At 47.7% G+C, this 19,313-nt stretch overlaps 1 protein-coding gene across 14 annotated transcripts in view; it reads right to left on the bottom strand.

Moving 5' to 3' along the window:
• TBL1X (transducin beta like 1 X-linked) overlaps window positions 1-19,313 on the bottom strand; it is a 185,161-nt gene that overhangs the window by 117,836 nt on the left and 48,012 nt on the right. The window contains exon 1 of one of the 14 annotated variants that reach the window (XM_081042595.1): window positions 2,343-2,729. The exons of 12 other annotated variants lie outside the window; for them this stretch is intronic. The gene's annotated coding sequence lies outside the window, so the exon portion shown is untranslated. Of the gene's footprint in view, window positions 1-2,342; window positions 2,730-19,313 lie in introns of those variants that run through there. One more of the 14 variants, XM_081042587.1, reaches the window with a different exon arrangement.

Consider the following 19,313-nt stretch of genomic DNA (forward strand, 5'->3'; position numbering starts at 1 on the left):
GAAGGAGTCGAAATGAAGGGCACGACAGGTGTCATCTGAGGACAACAGGAAATGGGACAAACGGGCTGTGAAGGAATCTCTCCCCACCCCTTGTATGCCCTTGGGCCAGGCAGTGTCAGCCCTCCACCTTCTTATCTGTACAATGGGGAGAACTAATGGACATTGTTCATGAGGACCTTAGGGGTCCACACCACCGTTCGTACATGGAAAGAGTAGAGATCCTGCCTCGTGCATGATGCACTGAGGTTAAGTAAGTACTGACTAAAAGCGCTTTTGTCACTGTAGTCATATTATGGAATCAGCTTTGGCTCCAGACAAGAACCTGTGAGCCTCCTGGTTCCCTCTCCCTGGAAACATGGGCGGAAAGACACTCCATTACATGGCTGCTGGGAGGAAGAGAGACATGCATTACACGTAAACTCCGCAGCAAAGCTCCTGGCCCATCAGAGCTATAAATCAGAGGCCATTATTGTTGGCTATTTTTAACAGAGAACCGCCAAGGTCCTGAGCTCATTCCCCCAAAAGCGTGGTTCCAAATCTTTCCTTCTAATCCACCCAGATACAGCTCTTCTCTCTGCACTAACTCGTTCTATTAGGTCAGTGCAAAAGTAATTGCGGGTTTTTTTCAATTATTTTTAACTTTTTAAACCGCAATTGCTTTTGCACCAACCTAAGACTTGTTTCGCGGGAGACATTTAAGAACATTTACTTCCATAGCCTCATTTTTCATTTCCTGCTTTTTCACACAAGTTACGAAGCATATTCAAGGTTCGGAGGCCCAGGTTGTCAGTGGAGTTTAGAGGAAACTGCTGCACTAACCACACTGATGGAGGCAGACCAAGAATTTCCGCTCCATTCAACGAGCCGTTAAGCCCAAGAATTTATTTTTAAAAAATGTTTTTTTCCCCCAGTAAAATAAAATGATTCAGGAGCTTTACTAATTGTTATGAATCTTTCTCTCCTAAACTGACTTTAAAGAACTTGAATTTGCAGACTTGAAAGGCCTAGAAAGCTTTACCTTGGATCAGCTCGACAGCTGCTTTTGGTACAGTTCTCATCACACTAAATTTAGAAATACGCTTTGTCCTGATATACTTGACCAGGAAACAGCTCGTTAAAATAGGATGCCATTAACACATCGGAATCCAAAAGCTATTGTGCGCCGAGTCTCCGAGAAGCCAGAGAGCTCTCCTTCGCCGAAATACTTCATTCCCTGCCTGGGACCAGACAAGAAGAAAAAGATCCGAGGTGGGTTCCAAAACCACACACACAAAACAGCAAAAATAAAATAATGAACTGGGCACAGCAGGGCAAACGCCAGTCATGGCGCGAAAAACGGGACGAAGCTGAGAGGCGAGGACGGTTCCCAAAGTTTGCCACCCAATGCAACTTTCCATCAGCTGGAAGGCAACTAGACATCTACTCCAAGAAACAAGTAGGTTAGGTGCTTGAGTCACAATATCCAAAATTTTTTTTAAAAGATACAAGTATTAAAACCACAGCTTCCAGCGTTTGATACATGTCCAACATTTCTCCCACGGTCCCAGATAGGACACAGCGGGCTCCTGACAACTCTGGTGTCAGTAAACCTATCCATGAGGTGAACCATTGGCCACTTCCTAAAACAACCCCCAGGGTTAGCTAACTACCGTACAACCCCAAAGCACAGCTAAGTAAATCCCACTTACAAGTGGATAAGCAATATGGTACCGGTGTGCAAACCTCTCCACGGCCTGGTTTACTCCAAGGACACATTTTCACAAGTGCTCCAAGTCTCAGCTGGGCTGTGGGTCTCTTGGGGTCGCAGAAACCCAGTGCACTATACTGTAAACACGTTTCGGTGCCAATAAATAATACCAATTCGACCACAGCAATTTTAACGGTTGCCTAGGAACCCACAGTACGGGCCAAATCAGATTTACATCTTTCACTATTGTGTTCAACTCCTTGCTCTTAAAGTGATGGCTTGATAAACAAGCAGAACCATTTTTTAACGGGTCAAAAATTTATGTGGGCCACCTACATTTAAAAAAAAGCTGTACTTTTATTACCTGATGTTTAAGGGAAAAAGTACCTAAAGGCAAGACTAGCTCATGGCAATAAATTCAATGATGACTTTAAAATTACTTGCGCTTCTATCAATCACAGTAGGTCTACAGATATTTGCAGAATACCAGCACACACGAGACAATCGACTGAAATCCATAAACAATGCCGCATGTGCGTACATGAACAAATTTCCAGGCTTCCTGAGAAATAACGATGAAATATCCGGCACGCAGACTTTTTCAGAAACTTGAGTTGAGAATGTCAGGAAAAACGAAGGAGCGAGAATGACTTACTTCAATACACTCACATATTCCTGTGTCTTTTGCCTGAGGCGCTCCTAGCTGACCCCTTGGCTTGCTGGAGGTAATTATTCACAGTGCTGCTGTTCTCTCTCAGAAGTGTCCCAATTTAGACAATAAATCCGTGACAAATCAACCACCAAGATGGCCCAGGCTGCAGAATGACAAAGCAGGAAGGCCATCTCCCAGAGGTCGGTTTCTGTATGAAGAGCAGGAAAGTAATAAACCTGGAAGTCCTGCCACGGCAGAGGTGGGAGAAATGGCCCTTGGTTAGAACCGTGTGAACGAATGCTCACAGGGCGCTTCCTCCATCTGCGATCGTGAAATAACCAGTAACCAACAGAGTCAGCGAGAGCAAGGACCCCAGCTCATCTTTGCACTGCTCAGGAACGTCGGGCATGACGCTTCCTGGAAGCCCCTCCCTCACTGGCTTATGTAAGGGCCACACACCTCCAAGTCAATGGGTCCAGAGCAATCTAGCTGGATGGCTAACTAATTGATGGCAGGAACTACATCTGTTTCAGCTCATCAATGCTTGTTGAGGCTAGCCACCCGTTAAACCTGTGTGGAATGAGTTAGCCTGTTTTGTAACTCCTCTTTCTCAGATTGTCTGTCTGGTTTTACTCCGTGCTCCGATCCATGAAACGTAGGCACTGACCCAACACCCTGCCTCTGACACTCTTTCCTCTAGCTTCGTTGCCCTGGAATGTCAGCTAACATGGCAGCCCTTTCTTGGCAGGTAACGCTAAAGCTCTATTTGTTTCAAGGCAATCGGTCCTCTGCATGCTTCATGTTTCTGCCTGAAACTGTGTGTGGCACGCATAGGTCACTCTTTTAAATGTAACCTTCACTCTCCCCCCAGCCTCTCTGTAACCATTTCCTTTGATTCCCCAATTGTTACTCTTTTACACCCAGGCCCAAAACGTGGCTGCTGCCATCTTGGACTCATTCCTCTCCCAACAGAGGCCACGTCCTGTCACGCCAACCCCACAGTGTCCCTGTCACAACTCATCATGCCCAGCACCACCTCACGCCCCCCACTTGGCACCCCGGCTTCTGGATGACTGCATACCATTTCCACCTGCTTGATCTCCCCACCCCGCAAACCCACAAAACCACACGCAACTTCCTAAAGCAGAGGTCTGATCCTAGCCCATCACCCAAAACCAATGTCATGACTTCGCCGGTCCAGAGTGCAAACCCAAGCTTCCTAGACTCCCCACACAGACTGCTGGTTCCCACCCAGCCAGAAAGGCAGGGGGAGGAGCCGATTCCGGGTCGAGAATCAATGACGATTATAATACTGTCACCAGATGCCACCAGGGGTAGGCAGAAGAATGACCCCCACACATACCCAAGTTGTCCACATCCTAACCCCCAGAACTTGGACTTGAGGTTGCACATGGAATTCAGGTTACTCATCTGATCTTGATAAAAAACAAACCCGAAGTTATGCTGGATTGCAGAGGAAGGCCCAACGTAATGAGGTGAGTCGTTTGAAGGAGGAAGAGGGTGACCGGACAGCCAGTGTCAAAGTAGTGCAATGTGACAAAGACTCAGCCACTGCTGGCTTCCAAAATGGAGGAAGGAGCCATGAGCCAAAGAATGGAGACAGCCTCTAGAAGCTGGAAAAGGCCAGTATTTAAAAAAACCACCGCCACCACCCCCCAAAGACGTTCTCCTAGAGCCTCCAGAAAATAACGCAGCCTGCAAATACTTCAACTTGCGCGCCATGAGACCCATTTTGGACTTGTGGCCTCCAGAACTGTACGGTAATACATTTGTGTTGTTTTAAGTCACTTAGGTGTGTGGTCATTTATGAGAGCAGCGACGTAAAACTCACACAGGCGTCGGGTCCAAGATGGCGGTGTGGGAAGACGCTGAACTAACTCCTCTCCTTGCATCGAATTCCATCCACAGACAGAGCAATTGCCCCGAAGGAAGAACTGAGGGCTGACTGAACAGAGAGCTTCTGCACAACAAACGAGAGAGACCCCACGGACACGGGTGGGAGGGCCGGCACCGAGAGTTTTCACTCTGCCGTGTGAAACGCGGCGGAAAAACAGTGCTTTACAGGATACCTGTCTGCACGGGAAGGCAACCCATTTACTAACCCGACAGCATCTGCCAAGCGGGAGGGAGCTCAGGGAACTCTCTAGGGTCAGAAGCACTGAACGGCAACATTTGTGGCCCTCCTCTGTCCCCGTGATGGCCTGAGCTGGGGCTCCATCCAGGTACTCCAGCTGCAGGCCAAGGCCACCCCAGTACGCCTCAGGCCCACAGCAGCTCCAAAGCTTGCCCCTGGGTCTCCCCAAGGCCCTCACCTGCTCCATCCACAGGTCCGGGCCAGAGTGGCGTGTCCCTGCTCCTGCTCCTGCTCCTGCTCCTGCTCCAGCCAGCCTGCCGAGGCAGCCCACAAGCTTTGCCCCCGGCCCGTCCCTCAGCTTCCCACCACCCTACCTACTGACCCCGCCCAGGTGTGGCTTGTCCCGGGACTTCCTGCAGACCACACCTGCTCCAGCTTCAGCTCCAGGCCCAGGTGTGGCTTGTCCCGGGACTTCCTGCAGACCACACCTGCTCCAGCTTCAGCTCCAGGCCCAGGTGTGGCTTGCTCCCGGGACTCCCTGAGGCTTGAGCCCTGCTCCGGCTACAACTCCAAGCAGCCTGCCCCAGTGGTCCTGGCACAGCTTGCCCCTAGGGCTTCCCATGGCCCGCGCGCGCCCCTTCCAGCTCCAGGCCCCAGCAAGGCGTGCCCCCGGTACTATCTGCATTCCACACGCTCCAGCTCCAGCTGGCCTGCCAAAGACACCAAGCACACAGTCTACAAAGGCGTCACAGCACAAGGTCACTCCACCAAGACCGGACAGGTGGCTGTTTCGCCTGACGCATAGGAACAAACACAGAGAGACAGCCAACATGAGGAGACAGAAAAACATGGTCCAAGTGAAAGACCAGGACAAAACCCCAGGGAAAGAACTAAATGACATGGAGACAAGCAATCTATCAGATAAAGAGTTCAAAACACGGGTTATAAAGACGCTCCATGAACTCGGAAGGATAGATGAAGTCAGTGAGAGCTTCAACAAAGAGACAGAAACCACAAAAAAGAACCAGTCAGAAACGAAGAAGACAGTATCTGACATGAAAAATACACTAGAAGAAATCAACAGATTACTTGGCGCAGCAAAATAAGTCCGTCAGTGAGCTGGAAAACAAGGAAGTAGGAAACACCCACAGAACAGCAAAATAAAAATGAATTATTTTGTTTAAATGAGAATAGTTGAGGAGACTTCTGGGACAACATCAAGCGTAACAACATTCGAATCCCTGAAGGAGAAGAGAGAGCGCGAGCAAGGGACAGAAAATGTATTTGAAGAAATAATGGCTGAAAACTTGCCCAATCTGGCGAAGGAAATAAACATATAAGCCAGGGAGCACAGAGAGTCCCAAACAAGATGAACCCAAAGAGGCCACACCAAGACACTCATCATTAAAATGCCCCAAGTTAAATCAACAAGGCTTTTTTGTTTTGATTTCCAAGTTGGAAACAAACAGAAACAAATACACTTAACTATGTATGAAATGAGTAACAACCATATTAAAGAAAAATGGAAATGAAAGGGTCCAAGTAACTTTTAGCTACAGTGCTTTTCATTCCGGAGTCAAGATAAAAGGACCAAGAGAACTGCAAAGAAAACTTAAATCTGACTTAATAGGTTAGTAGGTGTGTGAATAGTGGTGTGGGTGTACTCATTCTGAAACAACTTAATAATGTGCATTGTAGAATTGAGCAAAGGAGTAAATATATTGATTTTGCTGGGAGCCAGGCTTTTCACGGTGAGAAAGAAGCTACCAATAGATTATAAAATGGTGAACGACAAGAATGATATGAAATGGCTGTTTTCCCCAGTCTGTCCACTGAAAGGACACACGCGATGACACCTCGGTCGCAATGAGCACACCTAGCGTCCAGATCTCGGGTTCTAATATCACTGCCCACTAACAAGAGCCAGGGGTCCTTAGCAAAATGTCTCAGTCCAGGGCTGGGACTGGGAGAGTAAGCCTGGGCCATCTTGTGGCAGAAGCAAAAATGTGCTCCAAGATGGCCTGAAGGAGTTCCCACTGGCCAAATATGGGACAATCGGAGCATCAAAATAAGTAACGATAATAATGGAGTAGAACCCATTGACTAAAATCAGAATCCATGGATCCATATTGACAGAAGTACGTAAATAAATACGGGAGAAGGAAAGACCCTTATAGTAAAAGGTCAACTAATAAATGCAGAGGGAATGACAAGAGTTTAAAAATCACTACTTGGCAATCATTATAGCAATCTGATTCGGGCAAGCGCCATCCATGGACTCTGAGGAACAGAGCTTCAGATAATCTCCCCTCAGGTTAGTTGTTAATTAGAAAGGGGGCAAGAGTAACTTGACAGTAGAGAAACTCGGAGGACATGTCCAGGATTTGGTGATCAAAGTTCACACCGCCAATTTGGGGACAAGTCACCAGGATCAATGAGAATACAGTGTCACCTGTGCAGAACCTCGTTCTACTGAAATAGCAGACGAACCCACTTCGAGGGACATTCTACAAAATGAGTGGCCCTGTCTCTTCCAAATTGAGAAGGACAAAGAAAGATTAAGACTCATCCTGATCAAGGAAGGTTGAAGAGACACAGTCACTGAAATGGGCCAGGTGGCTTTGGACTGGGTCCCAAAAACTCAGTACGGAAGACCAGGAAAGGGGTGAAACTGGAATAAAGTCTGTGGGTTGTATAACAGCATTTTATCAACGTCAACTGCCCTATTTTTCAACACATTATCCCTATTATCAACACATTTGCCTTGACGTTAAGAAATACACACTGACGTGTTGAGAGGTTAAGAAAAACTAAAACTAAAACTAACGCACCCTTCTTGCCGTTGAGTTTCGCCCTGTACAATATGCATGCCATTTTATGGCACGTAGCAATGTATGATAAACAGTTGACTATATACACCTTATAAGCACTTTAAGAAATAGTTCCAGGTGTCAGGGAGCGTACAGCACAATCCATGCGTGGCCTCTACAGCACCGTGACCCGGAGGGATAACGCGGCTTGAAAGAATGAATGTGTCACTCGGGGCCCAGATAAGAGTGAGGCAGCTGAGAGCGAAAGCCTCCTTACATTCTGTGCCCTCGGGGCCCACGTCACCTCACCCTAAGTGGAATCTCACTGTCTGACAAGAGACAGTAACAAGTGTTGGTGAGATGTGGAGAAACTGGAATGCTCATACACTGTGGGTGGGAAGGCCAAATGACGTGGCCGCTTTGGAAAAGAGTCTGGCAGTTCCTCAAAAACTGAAACAGAGTTACCGTAGGGCCCAGCAATTCCGCTCTTAGGAATATACCCAGGAGAAAAGAAAACGTCCACCTGAAACCAGTACACAAACGTTCATAGCAGCTTTATTCGTGTGCTAGCCAAAAAGTGGAAACAACCCACACGTCCGTCAATTGATAAATGGGTAAGCACATCATAACAACGCAGTCAACAATAAAAAAGAATGAAATACCGACTCATGCTATGAGATGGATGAACACTGAAAGCATTATACGAAATGAAAGCGGTAAAACACAAAAGACCCATGTGGTATGAGTCCATTTATTTGAAATGCTCAGCGTGGCACATCCATAGAGACCCCAAATAAGCCAGGGGCTTGGAGGTGAAGGGAAGAAGGCCAGTGGGCATAGGATTTCTTTCTGGGGTGACAAACGTTCTCAAATTGTATTGTGGTGCTGTCTTCACCACGCTGCAAATGTACTGAAAATCACTGCCTTGTATATTTACAACACATAAATGTTGTGATATGGAAACTCTGCCTTAGTAGGACTGTTTGTTTTATTAAAAAAGCTTTCTCAGATCTTTCAAGCAAAGGTTATCTAGGGGTGTGTGTATAAATGTTAAACAAAATACGTAGTTACGGTGTCATGGTACAATGAAAAAACTAGAGACAACTTCCATTTTCTTTTAAATGAAAGCTCTTCATTTGATCTAAGACATAAGGGATTTTAAATAAGTACGTTTCCTCTAATGTCAGAAGCATAGTCGCTTAATTTATGTTGGGAAGAGGCATTTGGAATGGCTTTCTAATTCAAATTACACCTGAACAATAGATTTTATTGAATCAAGTCATATTTGCGTACGATTTTCAGCGGGTTTGTGATGAAAACTGAAATACATAAAACGTTTCTTGTGATAGTCACAACAGAATCTGGGAGATGAAGCTCACTAGCGAATCTCCTTATTAGGAGCGAAGCCCCAGGTTAAGTGGATTTTAAATTCAATATAAGTGGATTAACAACTGCAATTTTCGGTCGTCACACATGACAAAAGCTTCAAGAATGACAGTGAAATATATTTTTAAAACGGCCCGGTCCCTAATGAACCTGTTATAGAGCTGTTTTCACACAGCGCCAGAAGGGAGATGGGTATGTAATGTATGCACTGCGATTTCAGCTCCTTTCTGTGACTACAGTCTTCTACGGCGGAGGGAGCCATCATCCTAAAGTCAGCATTTTGTAGGGCTAGGATTTTCCTGGGTTCTTCAAAAGAACGCGGTCAAATCTGGTCACGGTTGGCAGCCTATGTGACACTGGCACAGCCAGGATCAGTGAAAAAAAGGAAGAGCTGACTCATCTCCACGCCAGGCGACATTTCTCACTGCAAAGGAAGGAGGCCACAGAAGGAGCCAGAGAAGATGCTGAACCCTGATGTTCTGCCATGTGGTGGCTAAACCCCCGCTCCACCGTACTCACCGCTTGACTGTTAACGCCGAGGCTGCTTTACCCACTGTAGGCGTTTCCTATGGCTGCCGGGAGAATGACCACAATCCCAGTTGCTTTAAGCAACACAGACTTATTTCCTTCGGTTTCTGGGGGTCCGATGTCTCCAGTGGGTCACGGGGCTTTACTCCTTCTGGGGGCTCCAGGGAACAGTCTGTTTACCTACCTGGTCCAGCTTCTTGGCCCGGGGGACCCCCATCGCTCCAACATCTCCTTGGGCGGACACATCCCTTCTCTAATTCCGACCCTCCTGCTTCTCGCTTCCACTTAGAACACGTCTGGGGTGACGCGGGCCCCATTGCATCATCTCCCCATCTCAGGATCCTGCATCACATCCGCAAAATCCCTTTTGCCCTGGAAGGTGACACATCCACGGGTTCCAGGGCTGGGACGGCGACATCTTTCACGGGCCATTACTCTGCCTCCCACAACTACTATCTGGGACCCAGCTGAGCCACGTGAAAAGAACCTGGAGTCTGTGAAATGAGATGCAGGTGTGAGGTGATCGTGGAGGGGAGAGTGACAGGGAACAGCAGCTGGTTTTGTGACTTGGGCCAGGAGCACTGGTGGCCGTTCTTTGCTGTAGGCAAATCGTGCCTGTTTTGGGACTTCCCGCCCCTCACGCCTGTGACCTCCACCTCACCATCTGCAGACAACTGCAGTCAAGGACTCGTGTAGGCTGGAGTGACCTCAAGAACCAGAAGTGGGGGGCCAGCCCGGCCAACCCCTGTCAGGTGAGCTTGACCTCGGAAGGCACTTACTGAACTCGGAGCTTTTCCATCCTCACACATCCTGTGGTCCCCAAACCACAGATCAATACACTGAGGCCGAACGGTTTTCTCAAGGTCCCGAAGCTGCACTGCGCCAGGGCCGGCCTCTGAACTGCAGGCCACTCCGCCATCCAGGGCTCAGCCATACCATCACGCTGCCAGTAGTCTGTGGGGTCAGCTCAGTGCCCAAAAGCCTCCATCCCCGTTCTCCTAAAACACCCAATCCAGGAAGGTATTGTCCCGAAGCCAAGAAAAATACATCCATACACGGAGGCCCACCTGGAGACCCCTCCCCTTTTCTCTGTGCATGTGCTGTGGTGAATGCAGGCTCCAGACGTGGTCCTGCCCACTCGGGGGCACCACGACCCTCACCTGCTCCGTCATCTATGGGCTTGGCACCCACACGTCCAGCGAGTCCTTCCCCACACGCCCTGCCCTTCATCAAAGCTCCCCTGCAATGGGGGTTCCCAATGTATGCCTCCCTCCGCGGCCAGATCTGAGGTTCTCAACGGGAGGAGCCAGGCCTGGTGTTCTGTGCCTGCCACACACGTGCTTCTGAAACATTTGTACCATGAATTCAGTATTCCCGTCCTTCTCCTGACCTTCCCGTTCACGGCTAAACACGGAGAAACAGCCTGTATCCCCTCCACCAACATTTTGGAACACAAGCGTTCCCAAAAACAATCACGTTCCAGTTCTTCCTCTGTGTACACAAGGGGCTTGTATGGCTGCCTAAGCGCCCCTTACTCGTTACCCATCCCTGCATTTATCCCAGGAAGTCGTAACGGGGAACCCTGCGACACCAGCAGTTTATACATGCCAAAGAAAAGGCTGTTGAAATATGCCACACTTAAAGATCAGAATGTTGTAGACTACATTTTGAACATAGAAAATCAACTGTCCTTTGCACCCTGCATTAGGAGAACAAAAGAGGCCCTTTGGTTTTCACACCACTGTCCCCAATCTCAGCAATGCAGCATAGGCATGGTGACGGGAAATGACAACCCTTTGGACAAATGCTGGGTGTTCATTTAAAAGCTGGATACCAGGTCACAGTCCCATGCCAGACGTCATGTGGGCAGTGAGCAGTGTTGTGTGCATGTGTGCCCATGCACACATGTGTATATGTGTCCGTACACATAGAATATTTTACATTAAAAAAAAAACTCATGAAGTGAGGCTCTAAGACATTTTCCAGTCCAGTTTCTCAATCTTGGCACTAGGAACATTTGGGGCCGGGTCCTTCTTTGTGGTGGAAGAAGGGGGGCTGTTGTGTCTACTGGACGGTGACTAGCAGCCCCCCTGGGCACCCTTTTGGCCCTCCCCCCACACACTGGATACCAGGAGCGTCCTGCCCACTCCCCAGCTGTAACAGGCAAAACCGTCGGCAGACACTGCCATGTGTTCCCTTGGGAACACAACTGCCCCCCGTGGAGAACTGCTGCTCTAAGCCTCCAAGAAGTCCTCAGACGGAGGGTGGCTGAGGTTACGTAAGGCATCACCACCCCGGAAACCAGAACAGACTCTCCCAGACTGTGGTGAACTGCAGTCAGAATGAACTTCTCTGGGAGGTCTTAAAAATGCAATGAATTCTACATCACACCTTTTTGACCTACATTCTGGTAAAATGACCAAACTGCAAGCCCTCGCAAAGGAAATCTACAGAAGTCCTGCTTTTTGGTGTTTTTTTTTCAAGCAAAAGAAAGGTCAATATTTTCAAGATGATTTTGAAGAGTCTAACAAAAAAGCGAAATTGCTTTCTTTCATTAGCTTTACACCGAAGCCCGCTATCAGGGAGAAAATGAGGTAACAGTCCTGCATTAACCCAGATTCCAAATCTTCTCGTCTGACCGAGATTTTTGTAGGTTACTTTAAATTACTGTTTATTTTCACTCGACCTGTGGGCAAAGAATCAAATGTTTTGCTGGAAATGGAGAGGACATCAAAGCTCTTATTTTCTCCTTTTAAGTATGACTGCAACTGGAGGACTTTCCCAGTGTCGCCTGACTCTCTCTCCACTCATGGCACAGAACCCGGTGGCAGAATCAGAGAGGAATGTATTTCTGGCATCCCAGGCCCACAGCTCCTTTTGAAAACCGCTGAGATCAGAAGGGAAGGGGTTCCTAGCGGTTTCTAAGAGCGAATCTCCGGGCTGGGCTCAGAGTGAGGGGACATGCCACGGCTGCCCGCCGTGCCCTGCATTCTCAGAGCGCTGCTGCGTGACCTGTGTCTACCCTTCTCCCAGACATTCTACCCCACGCTGGGGGTAGAATAAAATGAAAGCTTTGTTCACGCTGCTTTTAGGACCTGGGCAGAGGGAAGTCGACTCAGTACTCTTTTTCTCCAAAGTTCCAAAGTGAATTCACGGCTACCCATCACTAAGTCGAGTCCGTGAGGTGGCCAAGTCACACTGGAGCCTCAACACATACTCATGCTCAGAAACTGGCACGTAAGGGTATCACAGAGAATTCTGCAGTGAGCACATTGGATGGAAGTCCAGTCCGCGAGGCGGCCTGCTGGGTACTGAGGGAGCAAACAATTCCCCTTATTTTTAGTTGTGAAACATCACAATTTGAGTGGATCTTGGGACACACGCTGTCCGACATCTGTCTGGAAGGTCTAACGCCACAGAACTGGGGTTGGGGTGCTCTTCCTGGAAGGGGCGAGACGGGAAACATTTTAGGCTTGGTGAGCCAAAAGGCAAAACCGAGAATGTGATGAAGACATTGTATGACGAGAGAGAAACCAATTTCACACTGACGACGTTCAACGTTTCATGAATGCCCAAATGTGAATTTCGTGTCGTCGTCAGGCGTCATGAAATAGTCCTCTTTGGATGTTCCCTCCCCCAACCATTTAAAATTGTCAAACTCATTCTCGGCTGTACAAACACGGGTGGTGGGCAGGCTTTGGCTGGGGGCTGCGGCTTGAGACCCCCTGCAGGAAAACACTGCTGGTCCACCTTTGGGCCTGGGGAGCAGACAGGCTGCTGCCACAGCAGCAACAGGCAAAGATGACGGAGAAAAGAGAGGGAATCCGGACTTTGAGAGCAGGGAAGAGAAGGGCTTCCTGCACCCCAAAAGCCCTTTGCATTGTTTGTGGTAAGAAACATACATCTGGGGACAACTGACCCCTCTGAGCATAAAAAAGGCATGGTATTTTTTATATCAATGACACTGCTCACCCCTTGAACTCTCTATGCCTTCGTTTTCATTCCTTGGTTTGCACGTGCATTAATCAAGACTAGTATTGCTGGTTGGTGATGAGTCCTCGTGTCACCCACGCACATAAATGTGAATGTCAGGTGACCACCAACAGTCCCAGTTGCATTTCTTTGCACCGTGTCATTGGAGGACCCCTTATCATTCCAAGTGCACTAAAAAATCCCGCAAACCAAACTTAAGAAATAGTGAAACATTTAATACTGAAACTCACGGGAGGTACCCACGAGTTAGCTCCTGGCTGTAATGAGATGTAGGTGCATTTTCAGCAGATTCTGACAGATTAAAGTGTATTCTGTTGGCTGGTGTCAGTTTCTGATCAGGTCTTATAAAATTCGTACACATGCTGTTTCAATTCTGCATACATTCTAAGACGCCCTTCCCCACCATGAAAACTCCCCAGGTCTTTATCCACTTTCACGCTTCTTAATGATAGCTTGTGCACAAGACTTACTTAAGAAGATGACATTCTGCTTATATAAAGAATTATCAATAGATCGTGAAAGGAGGGCTTTAAAAACATTAACAAATACAAAAAGGAACAGAGCAATCACAGAAAGTAATGAAAATGGATGACAGCGATGAGGAAAAATGGTACGGAAGGAAACAGAATGAAAGTGGCACTTTTAGTGCACCTATTAATAGAGTTTCCACTTATGGACCATGTAAACGTATTCTATATCCAAAAATATATATATCCTTATTCTCCAGAAGTTCAGGGTTGAAAAGAAAGAGAGAGAAAAAAAGAAAGAAAGAAAGAAATGACTGCATCAGAGAGCTAAAGCAACTTTGGCAAAAGGTGACAAGTGATGACGGAAGAATATACTTCGATGGATTCTCTAAGTTTTCCGTGGGTCTGAAAAATGTCAAAATATAAAACTGGGAGAGAACAACTTCACAAACTTCGGTTTTACCAAGTGATTCTGCTCTCCGACACCCGGCTCCTGTTCGTCTTCAACAGAATACCTAGTTAAGTCGATCTTCATCTTGAAATAAAAGTTCAAATTACTTGTGCTTTTTTTTTTCCTCAAAAAAAGCCACTGACTTTGCATCTGTCAAACTTGGTATTTATAGCTAACTGCACACTTCCACGCGTCGCGATCCTCCCAGCTGTGAGCTGGGCAGGGGTTACCATCGTCCCCTCGGCCGTCTCGAGCAGGCCTGCTACCACGGAGGGGGCTCAACTGCGTCCAAGCGAGAACTGGGCCGGAATCGCCATGGGCATTATGTATCCCCAAGTTGTCCAGCTAGGACACATCCCAGAATGTTCCACAGATCCCACAGCACAGCCGTACTTCTCATGCTCTTCACTGCAACAACATCTCATGATCAGTAGGAGTTTGGAGTATTTTATAACAATTCACGACAGCAGTGACGTGCTTTTCTAAGTGCAAGGAGGTCCTGCTTGCTTGAGTGACATGGTGAAAGGTGCCCCCTCAGTTCTTGAACTGCCAGGAAGAAAGTGCAGGAGAACAGATGGAAGGGGCTGGGGTTTTCGTTCCTGCTGTTTGCAACAACAGCGAGCGGACTACCGTTTTAAACAGGAGTCAAGCCCTAGTCAAGTCTGCGCAGAACTTTCTGTACTCAGCCATTCTCACTCCAGGTCAGTGACCTGGCTCCTTAGGTAAGCCTTCAGCTCTTGCACTTCCTGGAGGAGACCTGTAAGTGTCCACAATACTCTCAGGTAAAGCCGTCCCGCAGGAGAAACCCCAGTAAAACCTGCAGGTTGTACAAGACGCAAGCACCTCAACGAGAGAGAAGACTTCCAGACGACATGCTGCCCTGGGCTCACGCACTCGGCCAGCCTCGGGGTTCTTCCAAAAGCCATTTCCAATTCCGTCGGGAATCCCACAGCTCGGGTACAAAGAGCACTCTTTCTTCACCCTGGCGGGCACTGGTCTTGACGAAACCCTCAATTTTCTGAGATCGGATTAATGTTCCTTCTCACACTTCATTTTCAAGGAGCTAGGTTTCGGCCCGCGCTTGGCTGAATGAGGGGCCACCTCTAGAACCTGTTTGCACAGGTGTTATGAGACCAAAAACCACTCCTTGGCTGTGACGCAGAACAAGGAGATGTGGCTGTCAATTTTTTTACTGGAAGTTTACATTTGTGTGGGACTTTTCTACTTGCCCACTGCCAGGTACCACACACCTGGCACCTACAAGACTTCCGGTAAGTTCAACCAAATACATTATTTAAAAATGCAATGTAACGGGGGGCCCACCCCCCACAACGGATGTTATAACCATCAATGCACCGGGCGAGTCACTAAGGTGCAGGGCACCGACCCACACACCACCCAACGCAGGTGACACGTTTTAACGTCCCTGCTTCCCTTTATCATCGGGCCTCCACTGATTCGCTTTTAATCAACTAGGACGGCTTCAATGCCCCATCGAGGACGCGCGCAGGAGAAACACGTGCGGAAGAGGAGGAGAAAGGGGCCACAGCTCTCACCATCAGAAAAACACAAATTGATTTCAACATCATCCAGCATGCTTGGTGCCTTCAGAGGGGAGACACACAGAGGACTTAAAGGTGGCCAGGAGTAGATGGCTGTAGCACCGCAATTCCTCACCTTGCTTCAGCCCGGTGACTTCCTGCTCTTCTGTCCCCAGATCCCTGCTCCCGGTGGCCCCTGCTCTAGCCGGGAGATGGGCATGTGATGCCAGTTCAACCCATCGTGGCTGCAGCGCCGTGCACACACATGCAGGACTGACACAAGCGTCTGTTTGACGGTGATGGTTACACACGCTAGCACGATGGTCTCCAGGCCAGGTGGCTCCTGCCACAGTGAACGTGGCTGCGACCTGCAAAGCTGTGTTACCTGCGTTCTGCTTCTCCGTCATTCAGAGAGTAAGCTTCCTCGACTCCTGCTACTCCCAAGACTGGTCTCGCTGCCCTCCCTCAACTCCCAAGGGTCCATCAATTCCCATGAACTGTGAACTTCAGTGACGCAGGAGGTGTTGCTGTTGTTTAAAACCAAGAAGCCTACTGGACACCCATTTAATAGGGATGTATGTCTCCTGGCATTCCAACACGTATGTATGGTATACATACATACGTACTATGTCTAAGATGCGCGTGTGTGTACTTTATTTACTTAAAGCAAATATTTATTTAAAACAAAAGCAAACTGCAAATAAAGCATGTACACACACACACACACACAACATACACTTATAACTGCATGTAAAACGTCTGGAAAAATACACAAGAAACTATCAACAGTGGCTACTCTGGGAAACAGGATTAAGAGGGAGAAACAGGATTTTACTTCCTATTCACAGCCTTCCGTACTCTTTAAATTTTTAATATTTTAACTAAAATAAACAGCATGTACTGTAATAAAAATACATGCACACAAACCTAAAGGGAGGGCCACACCCAGAGAATACACTCTGACCCATGAAAAATGCTTAATCTCCTTCTGGGTCTTTTCCCCCCATCCTTCTAAGGCCATTCCCTGTGACAACACTGTCCCTTAGGCCCACCTCCAACTGTGAGCTAAAGTCAATCGAACCATCCCGTGTGTTCACAAGCAAGGCAGAAACCTTTTCTTCTCACCAGAGAAAAAGAACGGAGTTGCAACTCTAGCCCTACCCAACATGCTGCCTTCCCACAGTTAATGAACAAGAAATTCATGAATGAATGAATGGGTCACACCACAATGGCCTTATGTTCGTTCGTTTCCACAGTACTGAATCAATACAGTTATAGTTAAATTCCACCAAACACATTTTTCCTTTTCTGGTTGATTTGGTTTCTTTTGTATATCACTTGATTCCCAAGCTACTTCTTCATTCTGGTGAGTGGAAGCCTCCCTTTGTTACTTAACACCTTATACCAAAACATAAATTCTGCCTTTACTTCCAATTAGAAAGGAGAAGCAAAGTTAGGAACTGGGAAAAAAATGAATGCTGCATTCACACTTGATAAAATTGATTCAAAAAGCATTGCTACCTCCTGTCAATGACAACGAGAGGGCTACGCAAAAAAAACCCTGAGGCTGTTCCAGTGAGTAATCGTAACGCTCCCTGGGGCTTGCCACTAAATTGGAGGTTTTCCCCCAAAGAACACCCCAAGCATTATTAGCGAATGCACAAACATCTTCTCTCCCACTTTTATCCTTAATAAGACACAGGAGGAAGCCCTCACTTTCAACGAAGAAGCCACTGCCAGAAACACAGTTTTTGTCGGGCTTGCCTTTATCTGCCAGATGAATGACGACTGCGTCTCCAGTATGAAGAACAGATCCCAACAGGTATTAGGGGCATGGGAAGCTCTGGCTGCCTGGGTGGCTCTGACCATGTCCCCTGACTGTGACTGACCAGACTCCAGCATGCGTCGGTCCTGTCACTCAGTCGCCACCCAGTATGTAATTTCTTATAACTTGCAGTCTATTCCTGGTGCTTTGTCTTGGTAACCTACCTAGTACACTAGACCGTCTAGAACCCGAATCCTATCCACATGGTGCCAGCTGTGACAATGGGACAGTGATGATGACGACCTACTATGACTTCTGATCACAGTGTGAAAGGCCCCACGGCTTCAAGTTAAACCACCACCCCCCTTCTGTGCTGAATTCTTCCTGAGCCATGACTCCCACCTGTGGTATATGTACAAACCCTCTGGACATTCAGTTCCACTGGCAACTGTGGATGTCTTCTAAGACCCTCCCCAGAGCTCAGTCTGTCCCCTGGCACCTTCTTGAGCCTAGTGGATCAATCTAGTTGTAGGTAATCCAGAAGGATTACCGACCATAGATGGGACATGCCCTTCCTGTGACTTCATGCAGGGGTGGGATGGGAACGTTCAATGACTGGTTTTCACCGGTCTACCTGAGCACAATGCTGTGTCCAGGACTCCATGACAATTATGTCACATGGCCCTGGCCACGTCACAAAGGACATTTTGGTCATCTCTAAAGAGGTATATCTAAAGACTATCATAAAATAACTCAGATGTGTTACAATAAACTGTTCTGGGCATACTACAAAACACAGATGAAAAACTCGTTCAGTAGGAGACGAAGGCTTCCTGGACGAGGTGACACCGGAGCCAACTCATAAAGAAAGAGAAGTTAGTCATGAGGAAAAGAGGGCAGGGAGTCAGGACCATCACAGAATACCTCTCATTTATAACAGAAACCAACCTTCAGGAGGTGCCCACTCACCTGTGCCATCTCACTCAATTCACACAGCAGCCTCATAAATATTGTCAACTCCGTTCTCCTGATTTGGAAACCAAGGCGGGAAGAGGTTAACTTCACAAGGTACCCCAGCCTTTCCATGGAGGAGCCTCATTCCACCCTGATCTCCGTCACCACCAGATCAATGCAATTTCCATCATACCTACGATCTCTGTGGAACCACAACATTGTAATGAAGGTCACAGAAAGGTCTCTGAGCATTTTAAACAAGTAGTCATGTGCCCAAAACTGTCATTCCTTCTCCTTCTCAGTCTCCTGTCACCTGCGATTCCTCAATCGCACCTGCGTTCTGGGTCTATCTCGTACCATGGGGGGGGGGGCCTGTGTCTCCCCAACAGGTGCACACACTTCACATCCAGCCATGCAACCTTTCCCCACCATTATGTGCCAAAGGTCAATCATGCAGACGTCAGGCTCCTCAGTGGACAACAAATACACTCCAGCTTCTGGATATACAACACCCTCCAAACGACAGAATATACAAGAACAAATACCATGCAGGAAATGAATACGTGACCCAGAGCCAGAACCTCCCATCAACCCGGGACTACAAGAAAAGTAACTAAAGCCAGAATGAAATCATTCAAAGCAAAAGAGCAGCCTGAGTGTTACCAGTAAGATCTGGACTTTTGAGGACAGAGTAAAAAAAAAAAAACAAAAAAAAAAACAGCAAACAAATATTAACCAGACGGGTTCAATCTAATCTCCAGTCTCCACAAATCACTTTGTTGAAATGATTAACCAAACGTGCAGACATGAAACGCAGCACAAACCTCCCAAGCGGTTAACTCTTCAAGTCCCTGAGTCAGCATCCTGTCCCCTGCAATGATGCACTCTGGCCACCTCAAAAGGCTGCATCCTGGGTCCGCTCAGGGTCACAGGGAACCCCTCTCCGCCCAGAGCCTTCCGCACTGAAAGTCGCACCGTGCCACC

This window comes from Rhinolophus hipposideros (assembly GCF_964194185.1).
Source record: "Rhinolophus hipposideros genome assembly, chromosome: X".
In the NCBI taxonomy this organism is placed as follows: domain Eukaryota; kingdom Metazoa; phylum Chordata; class Mammalia; order Chiroptera; family Rhinolophidae; genus Rhinolophus; species Rhinolophus hipposideros.